This window comes from Macaca mulatta, chromosome 13 (genome assembly GCF_049350105.2).
Source record: "Macaca mulatta isolate MMU2019108-1 chromosome 13, T2T-MMU8v2.0, whole genome shotgun sequence".
Taxonomy (NCBI): Eukaryota; Metazoa; Chordata; class Mammalia; order Primates; family Cercopithecidae; genus Macaca; species Macaca mulatta.
In genome coordinates, this window is record NC_133418.1 from 48909004 (window position 1) to 48921903 (window position 12900).

General features: G+C 40.3%; 1 long non-coding RNA gene across 1 annotated transcript; it reads right to left on the reverse strand.

Moving 5' to 3' along the window:
* Positions 1–8741: 8741 nt before the first annotated feature.
* Positions 8742–12130, reverse strand: LOC144333997 (uncharacterized). Its single transcript, XR_013403152.1, has 2 exons — positions 12067–12130; positions 8742–10084 (listed from the first exon to the last, which is right to left on the reverse strand). It is a non-coding gene; the product is annotated as an uncharacterized LOC144333997 (long non-coding RNA).
* Positions 12131–12900: the final 770 nt, after the last annotated feature.

Genomic DNA, 12900 nt, shown 5'->3' on the forward strand with positions numbered 1-12900 from the left:
CTTAGCAGACCCAACATTCCTCCCCACCCACCAGACCCAATTTCCCATTAGCTTGAACCCAAAGAATCTGCTGATGTGAGAAGTTGTGCCTGCAATGCTTCCTCTAATTCTGTTCCAAAAAGCTGGAGGGGAGGGTGCTGCCGTCCACACTGAATGTTAGCTGCTGAGAATGCACACCAGTGGGGAATCCCCACTCAAGGTCACTTCTTTCAGCCCCTTTTGTGTACTTCCCTGACTGACAAACGTCTGCCATATCCTGCCCCTCAGTACACCCCTTTCTCCAGTCACAATCCCAGCCCTATCTGCTCTGAGCTACAGCCTCCTAGCAAACTTCAATTAGAGTACTGGGTCTCAATCCTGGCTGCACATCAGAATCAGCTGAGGAACACTGTAAACGCCAATGCCTGGCCCTCACCCCAGACCAGTTGCCGCAAACGACTGGGGAGTGTGGCGCAGACATCTGGGCTTTGCGTTCCTCTCCAGGCAATTCTAATGTCAGCCAGGGCAACTCACAGGTTATTCTATTTTTTGCTCAATTCGGTGTCATCTTACAGAAATTCCTCATAGCCTTTGGCATATGGATGACAATGTTTCCCATTTTTCACTGCTGACACAGATTTTTTTCATATTATTACATTGAGATCAATTTAGATTTGTCTGCAATACAAGGAAGACTCTCCTAACTGTCACTGTTAGGAAATAACTGTATCACATAAGGGAAAATTGAAATCTTCCTCCGCAGAGCTTGTAAAAACAAGCCAAAAATCATCTTATTTTCTGCAGCTGTTTAGGTGGACAGTTACTAGGCCAAGGTTCTGTTTAATGCTATAGATCTACACTGGAATCCTAGTCAATCATAGAAGCAACAGTCCCTCCATTATTAAGAACTCTTCATGGGCAATTCTTTCTTAGTGAAGAGACAGAAATTAAGGACTGGCCCTGTAAACAATAAGTAAATCTAATCTAGGCACCTGTATGATCCAAATTCCACATCTCTCCAGAATTGCAATATTTGATGTTTGAATTAGAAAAGTATATTGTTTACTCTAAAAGAAAAACTCAAGAGGGCTAGAGAAGGTCGGACTTCTCCCAGGAGAATAAAATTGATCATGATGTCTGTTCCATGGAAATTTAAGTATTAAAATGTAAAGAATACAAAATGTATTGGATTCCATTCAGCCTCTAACTTGCCTTTGTTCATTATCCTGAGCCTCAGCGATTATTGTCACTCTGTGCCTTAATAAGCTCTCACATTTGACCACTCTTTAGGCAGCTGAGCATGCGTTTCCTTTAGGATTTTGTTCACCTTCATTTACCTTCAGAGCTTGTGATAGAAATCACACCATCTTGAATATCTGGCTTTCTCGTGCAGGTCTTCTCTATCCCAAGTACAGCAAGCAGATTGCTTTGTTCTCTTGCCATCCTGAGCACAATCCAGGTGCTGAACACAAGAGGCTGTGAATAAATGATGAAACCAAGTTTTAGCTTAGAGCTTACTGTGTTCCATTTGCATACGTATAATGTCAGATTCATTATTCATGAGCATATGCTACAATGGCCCTCCCCTCAATTCTCCACTGCTCAATTCTCCACTGCTTCTGACTCTCAGATGTGCAAGATGAACCTCTTTCCTGCAGCTTGGAGCAATTTCTCCTTTCTGAGTTCACGGCAGAGTGATAGCCCTATTTTTAATGCAAGTGTGGCTCCTTAGATGCATACCATTTACAACCTACCATAAAATAAAACTGAAGGTTTTGATTCTGAAAGCTGTAAGCATATTGGGTCAACAAAAAAAATTAAGAAGCAAGAAGCAAGGATTCCCTTTAGAATTCTGGTGGAGGGACATGCTGGTCTATCTATAGATAGAAGAGGTAAGTTACAATGGCACATTGCAGAGGGCATGCTGGAAAGCCTTTACTAATTAAAAGTCTCTCTTCCGGATAAGTGTGATGGTTAATTTTATGTGTCAGTTTAACTAGGGTAAGGGATGCCCAGAGATCTGGTAAAACATTATTTCTGGATATGTCTGTGAGGGTGTTTCCAGAAGAGATTAGCATTTGAATCAATGGACTGAGAAAGCAGATTGTCCTTACCAATGTGGGTAGGCATCCTCCCATCCACTGAGGGCCCAAATAGAACAAAAAGGCAGAAGAAGGGCAAATTCAGTCTCCCTATTTAAGCTGAAACATCTGTCTTTTCCTGCCCTCAGACAACATGGCTCTTAGTTCTCAGGCCTTCAGACTCGGGCTGAATTATAACACCAATTCTCCTGGTTCTCCAGCTCACAGATGGCAGACTGTGGGACTTCTGTGCCACCATAATTATGTGAGCCAATTCCTATAATAAATCTCTCTATATGCATATATACATATACATATAGTGTGTATATATACACACATATATACATACATATATAGTACACACACACACACATTCTATTGGTTCTGTTTCTCTGAAGAACTCTGACTATTACTATAGCAAGTTCCTCTCAAGCCTAGGATTCTACTATTACAAATAAGGAAATACTGTCTCTTAGAAGGAAAAGCTCCTTGGGGAGAATGACATAGCGGACCCTGTGATTTACTTTAACAGATCACTATCCTCTCTATAAATAAAACAAGCCCACTCTTACATGGTGCTTCCTATGTGCCAAGCACTGTTGTAAGTGCCTTCTACATACTAACTCATGTGATTCTTAAAATAGCCCTATAACATAGGTGTTATCATCATTATCATCTTCATCATCATCATCGCCATCATCAACATCTCCATTTTTCAGATGAGGAAATGGAAGCATGGAAAATTTGAGTAACTTGCCAAAGTCATATGCAAGAGTCAAAATTTGAACCCATATAACCTGTTTACAAATTAAGCATTGCACTACAGGGTCTCTGGAGGGTAACACACATAAAAGGTGTCTGTCTTTGGATAACAGAAAGAATGGAAAATATTCTGAATATAAATTCAAAGGAACGCTGATGGAGAGGGGATGTGCAGTAGCAGAGCACTAAGCTTGCTGTTGCATATGATCTGCCCTCCATCCCTATTACCTCCGTCCTCATCTCCTACCTGTCCGCCCCCCACCCCTTTCTCCCTCTATTCTGACCACTCTGGCCTCCCTGCAGTAACTTAAACACACCATGGATACTCCCACTTCAAAGTTTTTGCACTTAACTGTTCCCTCTTCTCGGAATGCTCAGAGAGCCACAGACTCTCTTCTTTTAACTTTTTCAATTGTCACCTCATCAGAGAAGCCTTGTCTTATAATCCAATATAAAATAGCACCACACCATCCCTCCAGTCCATTATTCCAAGTCCTTTCCCAGCTTCATTTTTGTTCACAGTGCTTATTATCTGACATATTATACGTTTACTCATTTGTTTATTCATTGCCCTCACAATCACCTGCCACTGAAATGTAAGCTCCATGTGAGAAGAACTTTTGTCTATTTGTCATTGTTGTATTCCTAGCACCTAGACCCATGCCTGCCACCTTAGAAGTGCAATACACATTTGTTAAAATCAATGGGTGAATGACTATGAACTATATACTTTACAATTTTTCCAATGATGACCCCCAAATGGAATATAAAATTTGAGACATCTTTTAAGTCTACATGTATATGCCTGAGGCTATAACTTAACAAGGTTCATTGACAAATTAAATCACTGGATCTTTTTAGCAGTGATAAGGTTAGATTAGCTATATTTTTAGATGGAGACTAATAAATATGACTGCACAAGTACAAGATTTTGGCAGAGGTGTTGACATACTCGTCCACAGATCTGCGAATCACTAGGCATGCAATCTGTGGAGATAAAAGTAAAAAGAGGCGCTGCGTGTTGCAGAAAAGGTCAAAGTCTTATAGTTAGGTCTACGTTCGAATCCTAGTTCTGTTACTAATTTTTACATGACCATGAGCAAATTAGTCTCATTGGGTTTCACTTTTCTCATCGGTAAAATGGGAATGGGTATCAATATGGCAACATTAACTTTGAAGGGCTATTGGGAAGAACGAGTTGAACAATACAGACAAAAGTGTTTAGCACATAATAGCTTTCCAACCTTTTTCCCTGAATCTTTATGCAAAAGTGGCATGATTTAGTGACAGGTTGAGAACATAGAGCAATCAAGCAAGATTCTTTGTTTAAAAGGGAAAAATTTTTTTTTAAATTTACAAAATCTCTAAGTATGACTAATCTCCTTTTCTCCAACAGCCCCCATAGTTCGACTTCATTATTTAATAAATTATTAACAAAATTAATTTACTGTATACTCACTAAATGCCAGATATTATCACTTAGCAATTGTGTATTATTAGCTTTCCTTTATGATTAATGCTTCATTGGTAAAGGATACTTTTACTGCTCTTACCTCTCCAAGAATGCAAATGTAGAATGAAAGACATTGTTAGAACTTCAGATGCAATGGGATGAAGAAGGAAAATGAAATGGGGATACTGTCTGTTCTGACTTAAACAACCAAGAATACCTTAAGAAAAAAACTTGTGTTATTAGAAAAAATACTAATACATAGAATACATATATTATATTAGAATACGTATGGATAGCTAAGAGTGGATGATGCACTACATCATAGAGCAGAAATGAAATGATTAGTTTGGACGCAGAGTCATTTGTTCTTTTAGTTTATGTCTAGTTGTTGTCTACTTCTCTCATGGGACCGCTGACTTCCACATATGCGGCCTCAAGTCTAAGAAATCTTGCATGGAGTAAAGGCTTATTTTATTATTAATTAGGTCTCTCTAATGGGATGTTCTGTGTCTGTTTCTACTGGGGGACCGTCTGGCTCAGGGCTGTAATTTGACAGCTCTTTATTGGCAGAACTACATGAACTGAGGACTCCTTTTTATTTCAAAGGGAGAGTTATTCCCACTAACTCAAGGAAAGGATTGCCAAAAGTCACAGCAGAGGCAATAAGAGATGTGATGCTTGCATTCCACAGCCCTCATTCACCTTCTAGGCTCTGTGAATAGTGTCTCACCTAGATGAAGACAAATCAGAGCTATATCGCCCCTACCCACCTCTAAGTTTGAGAGATATTGGGGATGGTCTATGAAGTCAAATTCTTGTCCCAGGCCCTACCAATAATTGGTGTGAGAGTTAGAACTAGATCTCAACCCTTAAATCTTGTCAATTGCTCTGTTTGCAATTTGCTTTCCTCTTTCACCCACACCCCTTGGTGCACATGCTGAGCCTTTTGTGGTATCTTTTCTACCAAAGGTGTACTATTATTTTATAGGTCAGGTTTCCTTGAGTGACACCTCTTTGAAGATAGTATAATAGTGAAGACCGTGTAGAAAAATTATTCCCAAGAAAAGCCCTGAAGCACATAGGAATTATTCATTCTCACAACTATTATTGTTCCACAGGAAAAGCAAAACGCTTTTAAGGGACTAGTGAAATGTTTTTTATAAACTAAGCACAGCGTCCATGAATTATTGTGAAAGAGTTATCCATTAGTTCTAGCCAAAAAGCAGTATTATTTATTATGAACATATTTATTGAATAAACATTCTGAAGCTTTTATTATTAATAGGAGAGAGCAAGAATGAAAGAATTCAGTTGTTTTGATATAAAAAAATGCCTGATACATTCACAAAATCTCATGAAAACCAATAAAAAATAAAAAGAAAAAAATACACCAAGATGTGTAAAGGACTTTAATTTTGTCAAATGAGCATTTTTTACTCTTTTCTGAAAATTTAAACAAAACATTTGCATTCACATTAAGTTTATAAGCTTTTTCACTATCTACTAGAAATGTAAACTATCTCAGAGATGACTGTGGTAAACAATTCTAATTTTTTAAGAATTTCATTTAGGAGAATGAATCTGAATTATCAGTAAACCTAAATACAACATAGTTTTAACTATTACATTATTTCAAATACATTATGGACAAATTAGAACTAACTACCAACCATGTCTTTCTGAATAGCTAGCTTAATCAGTAAACGAGTCATTTGTAATAAACACCACTTCTCACCTTTAAAAACAATTTTGTTTAAAATCTTTTAAAGTTTTTTTTTAAGCAAACAGACCCCCTGACCATTACCCCTACTGTCACCATGAAAAGAGAGAACATGATGACACCCTATATTTTCTTAGAGGTCCTTTGTTTCACAAATATATCAGTATAAATTTTATTCCAACCCTTTTAGAATTACCTCAGAATCATACTGTTGGAGCTTAAATCAATAAGATCCAACAGTACATGAACTTAACTACATGAAAGTTTCAGTTTTCAGGAAGTGAAATTCCTAAGACAATACAAAGAGTCTTTAGCACATTTAGACCTAAGCATAGACCAATGACTTTCATTCACAAGAATCCAATCCAAGAACTTCACTAATTCTAAATTTTCATGTGGCATCTAACTTCCTTTACTCTTTATGCAAAACTTTTGGATTATGTTACAGCTTCATTACTTTCTGAGACCTTTTATTTCCTCTTCATCTCCATTATCAGCACTAAAATTTTGCCTCCTGTTTTTTGATCACATGGAGTGACCCTGGCACATTTTGGAAAATACACAACTGGACCCCAAATCTGGAGATGCTGATTCAGTGAATGCTGGGTGTGACACAGGAATATTTTTCTTGAGCTCTCAGATAATTCTAGTAGACAGCCACATTTTAAAGATAATAGTATTTATGCAATACGCACAACTCACTAGAACCACATAGAGATGTCATGAGTGCTGATGATCTAGGTAGAGACTTATTCTTATATAAGTCTCATTGTGCATGATTTAAACTCAAGGAAAAGTATAAATGACCATCTATTCTGAATCTTCATGAGCTTAGCATCTGGTTTGCTTATTTGTATTTTCGTGCCACCGTTTTCCCCACTCCCTCCAACTGCGTGTGAGGAAAATGTTTCATCTGCAAAGTAGGTTTCTCCAGTACCAGAGCCCTTTCCAGCATGGGTGGAGATGCCTTAAATCTGCATTCTAGCAGGAAACTCCCAATCATTATAGATTTCTTGGAGTAGCAGCCTTCCCCTAACCTATCCTTTCATTGCCTGGCCCTTATGGCAGATGGTATTTTCCAAAGAGGGCTTCAGCAACATCTCCCATCCCACATGTTCTTCTGCCCCTCCTCCATTAAGAGATGAAGTCTATTTCAGGGCCTGATACGGCTCATGCCTGTAATCCCAGCACTTTGGGAGGCCAAGGCAGGCAGATCACGAGCTCAGGAGATGGAGACCATCCTGGCTAACACAGTGAAACCCCGTCTCCACTAAAAATACAAAAAATTAGCCGGGTGTGGTGGCGGGCGCCTATAGTCCCAGCTACTGAGGAGGCTGAGGCAGAACAATGGCGGGACCCGGGAGGCGGAGCTTGCAGCCAGCTGAGATCGGCCCCTGCAATCCAGTCTGGGCAACAGAGCAAGACTCCGTCTCAAAAAAAAAAAAAGAGATGAAGTCTATTTCACAACCCCTTGAATCTGGTTGGACCTTGGAACTGCTTAAAGCAATAGAATGTGGTTACACCTCTGTGTAATAGTGGTTACACAGAGGGACTTCTGAGGCTCGATCATAAGAGGCCTAGGAGCATCTGTTCTGGTCTCTTGGGATGCTCCCTCTGGGAACCCAGCTGTCATACTGAGATAAGCCCAAAGCACACGGAGTAGCCATGGGCAGTGTTTCAGTCAATAGCCTCACTAAGCACTGAGCTAAGTCCTCAGCCAACAGCCAACATCAACCACCAGCCATGTGAGTGAGCCATCACAGATGTCCAGCACAGACAAGCCTTCAGGGCACTGCAGCCTCACACAACACCTGATGGCATCCACATGAGAGGCCCTAAGTGAGAACTATCCAGCTGAACCTAGTCAAGAAACAGGAAGAACTGTAATAAATGGTAAGAAATTGTTTAAACCACTAAGTTTTGGAGTAGTTTGTTGCACAGAAATGAGTCACTGAGAAAGTGCCTATGACTAGAGTTTTACCCCAGGTATTGATTTACACCCTTTAGTTCCCTGCTGGATTTACAGTAGGTCTCTGAACCTGCTTATTTAAGGGCCAATTTGGTGATTCCTGACTAGTCTCATCTGCATCCCTGTCCCATAGTCCTCCTCCTTCCACATCTGAAGCACTGGGCACCCACCATAGTTCAACTTACCCCATATTCTGGAACCAAGTTCTCTTTCGGGACCTATAAAATCCAAACTCCTTGTCTTGATGGCTCTCTAGCAACAAATCTATCAATGGTTCTCAACCTTGACTGCACATTGGAATCACTTGGGAAGTATTTTTTTTTTTAAAAAATACTTGTTTACGGCCCAGTGCAGTGGCTCACGCCTGTAATCCCAACACTTTGGGAGGCCAAGGCGGATGGATTACGAGTTCAGGAGTTTGAGACCAGCCTGGCCAATATGGTGAAACCCGGTCTCCACTAAAAATACAAAAATTAGCTGGGCGTGGTGGCACGTACCTGTAGTCCCACCTACTTGTGAGCCTGAGGCAGAAGAATCGCTTGAACCCAGCAGGTGGAAGTTGCAGTGAGCTGAGATCATGCTACAACACTCCAGCCTGGGCAAAAGAGTAAGACCACATCTCATATTAAAAAAAAAAAAAAAAAAAAAAAAAAAAACATGGTTACTGGTTCCCACCCCCAGAGATTCTCATCTAATTGGTCTGGAAAAGACATTTCTATGCTGCCACTACTGCTATTTTGGTCCAGATAATTTTTTGTTGTGAAGGGCTGTCCACTGTATTTTAAGATGCTTGGCCATATCCTGGTCTGTACCCACTATAAGTCAGTAGCACCCTTACAGTTGTGACAGTCAAAATTGTCCACAGATGTTGCCTAATGTCCCCTAGGGAGCAAAATCATCCCCAGTTGAAAACCGCTAGTCTAGATTTTAGCCTGGGCATCAGGATATCTCACAATTCACCAAGTAATTCTAAAGTTCAGGCAAGGTTAAGAACTGCTGATCTAAAACAGCATTGCTTTTCAAATTTAAGCATGTATATGAATTACCTGGGGACCTTGTTAAGATGCAAATTCTGATTCAGTAGGTTTGGGGCGGGCCCAAGATTCTGCACCTTTAACAAGCCCCCATGTAGCTGCTGTCATTGTTCTCAGTCCACTTTGAGTAGCAAGGAAGTAAATACTGCAATTTGCCTACAGGGTGAACTTTTATTTAGCACCCTCAGCTGGGCATCCCAAGGCCTTACCCTAATTGCCCCCAGAGAAAATTGGTTATTGGTGATTGTCAAAACAGACTATGTTCCCCACAGTTGGCAAAGATGTCTGAAAACATGGTAGCAGCAAAATTACTTTAAGTAAATTATTCACTTCTTAGGGATCAGTGTGCTGCAAACTACATATTGCATTTCACCAGTGTAGAAGCTGCCAGCAGATTAGGGGAAAACTTCCCTACAGTTTGCTGCTTGCTGTTGCCAAGGTAGGAAGCCAAACAATGCCTTGAGCTGCCAGCCTTTTTCAATAATACACTTCACATTGCCAGTCGCGAGAAAGGCTGTGTGGGACCCAGAGATTTCCCCGCTGCTCCAGCCCCTCTCCAGCATTTTAAGTCCACAGCTTTAACATATGTCACAGGGGTTAAACAAATGAGTCAAGAGAGCAGATTTTTAGTTTGAAGAGGGATTTCAGGAAGTCAGTTCTTGCTCCTACAGGACAGAGGTCAAGCTACAATCGAGCCAAGACAGACTAGCCTTCTGAAATTTACACAAAACTGTGGAAAGGTCACATCTCCCTCCACTCGTGACTCAGGAACACAGAGGGTTTGTACGACTGTTCAGCTTTGGCTTTTGTCCAAGAGAAATGCTCTCTTTTCACTCCAGAGGTGTTTATTTGCAGTAGAATCACTTTAGAAGTATGTCCTCTCTCACCTGTAAATTTAGCCAGGAACTTGAAGATGCTAGTGGTTCAGAAGTCTTCCAGGCATATTATTTAAATCCTACTGATTCCAAAGAAGAAAAAAGGCATCTGGTTGTTTGGGAATCTACAATGGACTACAAAATGTATCCACAGATTATCTGGTTGGCTCAAAATGTGAAACACAGTACTTCTCTACTTAAGTCTTGTCACCTAAAAAGGAAAGCAAACAAAAAACACCAGGAGGGGTGAGTAAATCTTGGCTGTCCAGAGAAACAATTCTAATTTATTTCAGAGAGTGCTTTGAGTACAGAAACTGTAAGAGAGATTTCCCCTCTTCTACCTCATTTCTGTAAGAAACAACTCTAAACAAACTTTAAATACAATGTTACTACTTAATTCTAAATAGATGTTCTGCCCTGAAACCTACATCTACTTCCTTACTGCTGAGAAAGGGATTGACAATGATAAAGAAGGCTCAAGTTCCCGTTTACCCCTTTTTCTGAAACCTTTATGTGCAATCAGCCTTAAATGGCTCTTGATGGTCTCTCCTCTGGACTATACCCTGGGTCCTCTCACTAGTTCTCAACTGGGGGTGATAAAGTCTCCAGGGACATTTCCAATGTCTGTAGACATTATTGGTTGTCACAATTCAGGGGTTGCTGCTGGCATCTTGTGGATAGAAGCCAGAGATACTGCTAGATGTCCTACGAGAAACACAAAACAATTCCCCACAACAAAGAATTATCTGATCCAAAATTTCAATCACGTTTACTGTCAGAAACCTTGTCTTAGATTTTTTGAAGTTAAAAAAAGATCCTCAACCAAAGCCTACTGAAGACTGCAGACCTCATCTTGCCCCCTACAATTCTAAGCCGACATAAAAGACAGAAAGAGAGGAAGAGGAAGAAGAAGGACCCCTACACATAATTTCTTTACCCCTTTCCAAGGACAGAGATCACATTCTTGTTCCTTTCTGTTATGCCAGAGGGTAACAGTGACTGAGTCATAGTGGATACTTGACTAATATTTGTTGAAGGAATGGATAAATCTCACCCCTCAGTTACATGATGTCCTCATATGAGAAAGAAAAGGAAACACATCTTAGCTATAAGATTAGCTCTCCTCTGACCAGCAGCCTGGGGCTTGCTCAGACAGTATGGTACAGCCTGGTGCTTCTCAACTTTAACGTACATACGAATCACCTGGCAGTCTTATTAAAAATGTAGATTCTGAATCACAAGGTCCAGGGTGAGGCCTGAGAGGCTGCATTTCCTACAGATGTCCAAATGAAGCCGACACAGTCCAGGTCACACTGCGGGGCAGCAAGAATAGACGATGTCTAGACTTGAAGCCAGGACATTTAGCAGCTTTCTCAGCCTCCATGTCCTGTTCTAGAAAACAGGGAGGATGATAAAATCTCTGCTACGCCCACATCAAAAAATTGATAATTGTGTCCTGATAGGATCTAAAAGGGATTTCAGAAATCATATAAGCTAAACTCTCCCATTTTTAAGTGAGGAAACAGAGGCCCAGAGACATCTTAGCAAGTCCAAGGTCACTCTGGTGGTTAGCTGTAGAGCCTGAACCAAATCCCTCACACTGATACAGCCATCATTCCTCCCTGTGTGTTCTGGCTGCACACACTGCCTGGTGCCTAGTACTGCAGGTCTGGCTGTTGTTTACTTGCCTGTGCTTTTTCCCTGATGGCGTTGCATAATGCCTTGGCTAAAAGTGATCCCCTACCACTCCTCCAAGTGTACCTGCCACTTCATGCATATCCGATTGCCACATCCAGTGAGACTGGTCAGCTGCTGCCATGTTCCTGAAATCAGTTCTTACACTCTGCTGCTCAATTTTGTGCATCACAGTGTCCTTATACCGGATTTTGCTCCCCTGATGTATAAGAGGTGCACAAATCAAATTAACCACAGGTGAAAAAGAGCAGTTAGCCTGGTGCCAAACAACAGAGCAGACACCGAGCTGGGATTAAAGCCCCACATTTTGATTCCTGGTGCATACTCCAAACCTCTTCAGAAAGAACACAGCCCTTCACTATTTACCAAACTCTCATTAGTCCAACAGCCTGTTGTCTTAATGCTAAAAACCCGCCAATCAATAGTAATTTAGGTGAAGGGAAATTATGTTTAAAGAGAAACATTCTAACACTTATAGGTTCATTTTCAGAATCTTACCCTCCAGTTGTCTCAGAATAATCTTGGGCCTGCTTTTCTTCCTTTCCTGCAAGCAGAGAACACTGTTCTGAGAACTCAAGTTATATTCCTGTCCTGTGTCTTTCCTTGCCCCTCATTTGAAGCATTCCTCCAAGTCTCATGTATTTTAAGTGCCATCTAGTGGTAGATCTTCAGATGTTAATAATACAATGAAATTTAACTTAAGGATACTTGGGGAAATAGATGGTCTCCAGATGATGGAATAATTTCTCTACCTGAGAATCACTATATCTGCTATATGTGAATTACCAATATTCAGACTATTTAAATACTTTTTTCAAATAATCCTGCATATTAATTTAAGCATTCTTTTGAAAAACTCTTGTAACTTCTCAGTCAAAAAGCATTTGCAAGATCTTTATAATTAGAGATTTTCAATTACACGTTAGAAATAAATTAAAGCATTCTGCATAATTTTTTAATTTGAAAGACAGGTTTTTAAAACTTAAAGCAGCTTAACTCCTCTGCGTATCTTCCATAAGTGTTTTCTATTTGTTTTGATAACTCTACTCACTTCTTCCCTTACAGAGAAATACAACAACTCAGGATTTCCTTCCACAGAGAGACAGAGTCTTTCCTTGCATCCTTTTCCTTGGAGAGCAGGGATATTGGAAAGACTGATCCTCCCTTCTCTTTCTCCACCCACTTAAGCCCTTCAGTATCCACTCCTTTTTAGGTATTGAATCTGGCTGAATAGTCATATAATTTTGGTTCCTCTGTCCATTATCTGTGCAATGACAGAAAAACCAGGATGAGAAAAGATTAGGAAATGTTTCTACAGACTTCTCACCAAAT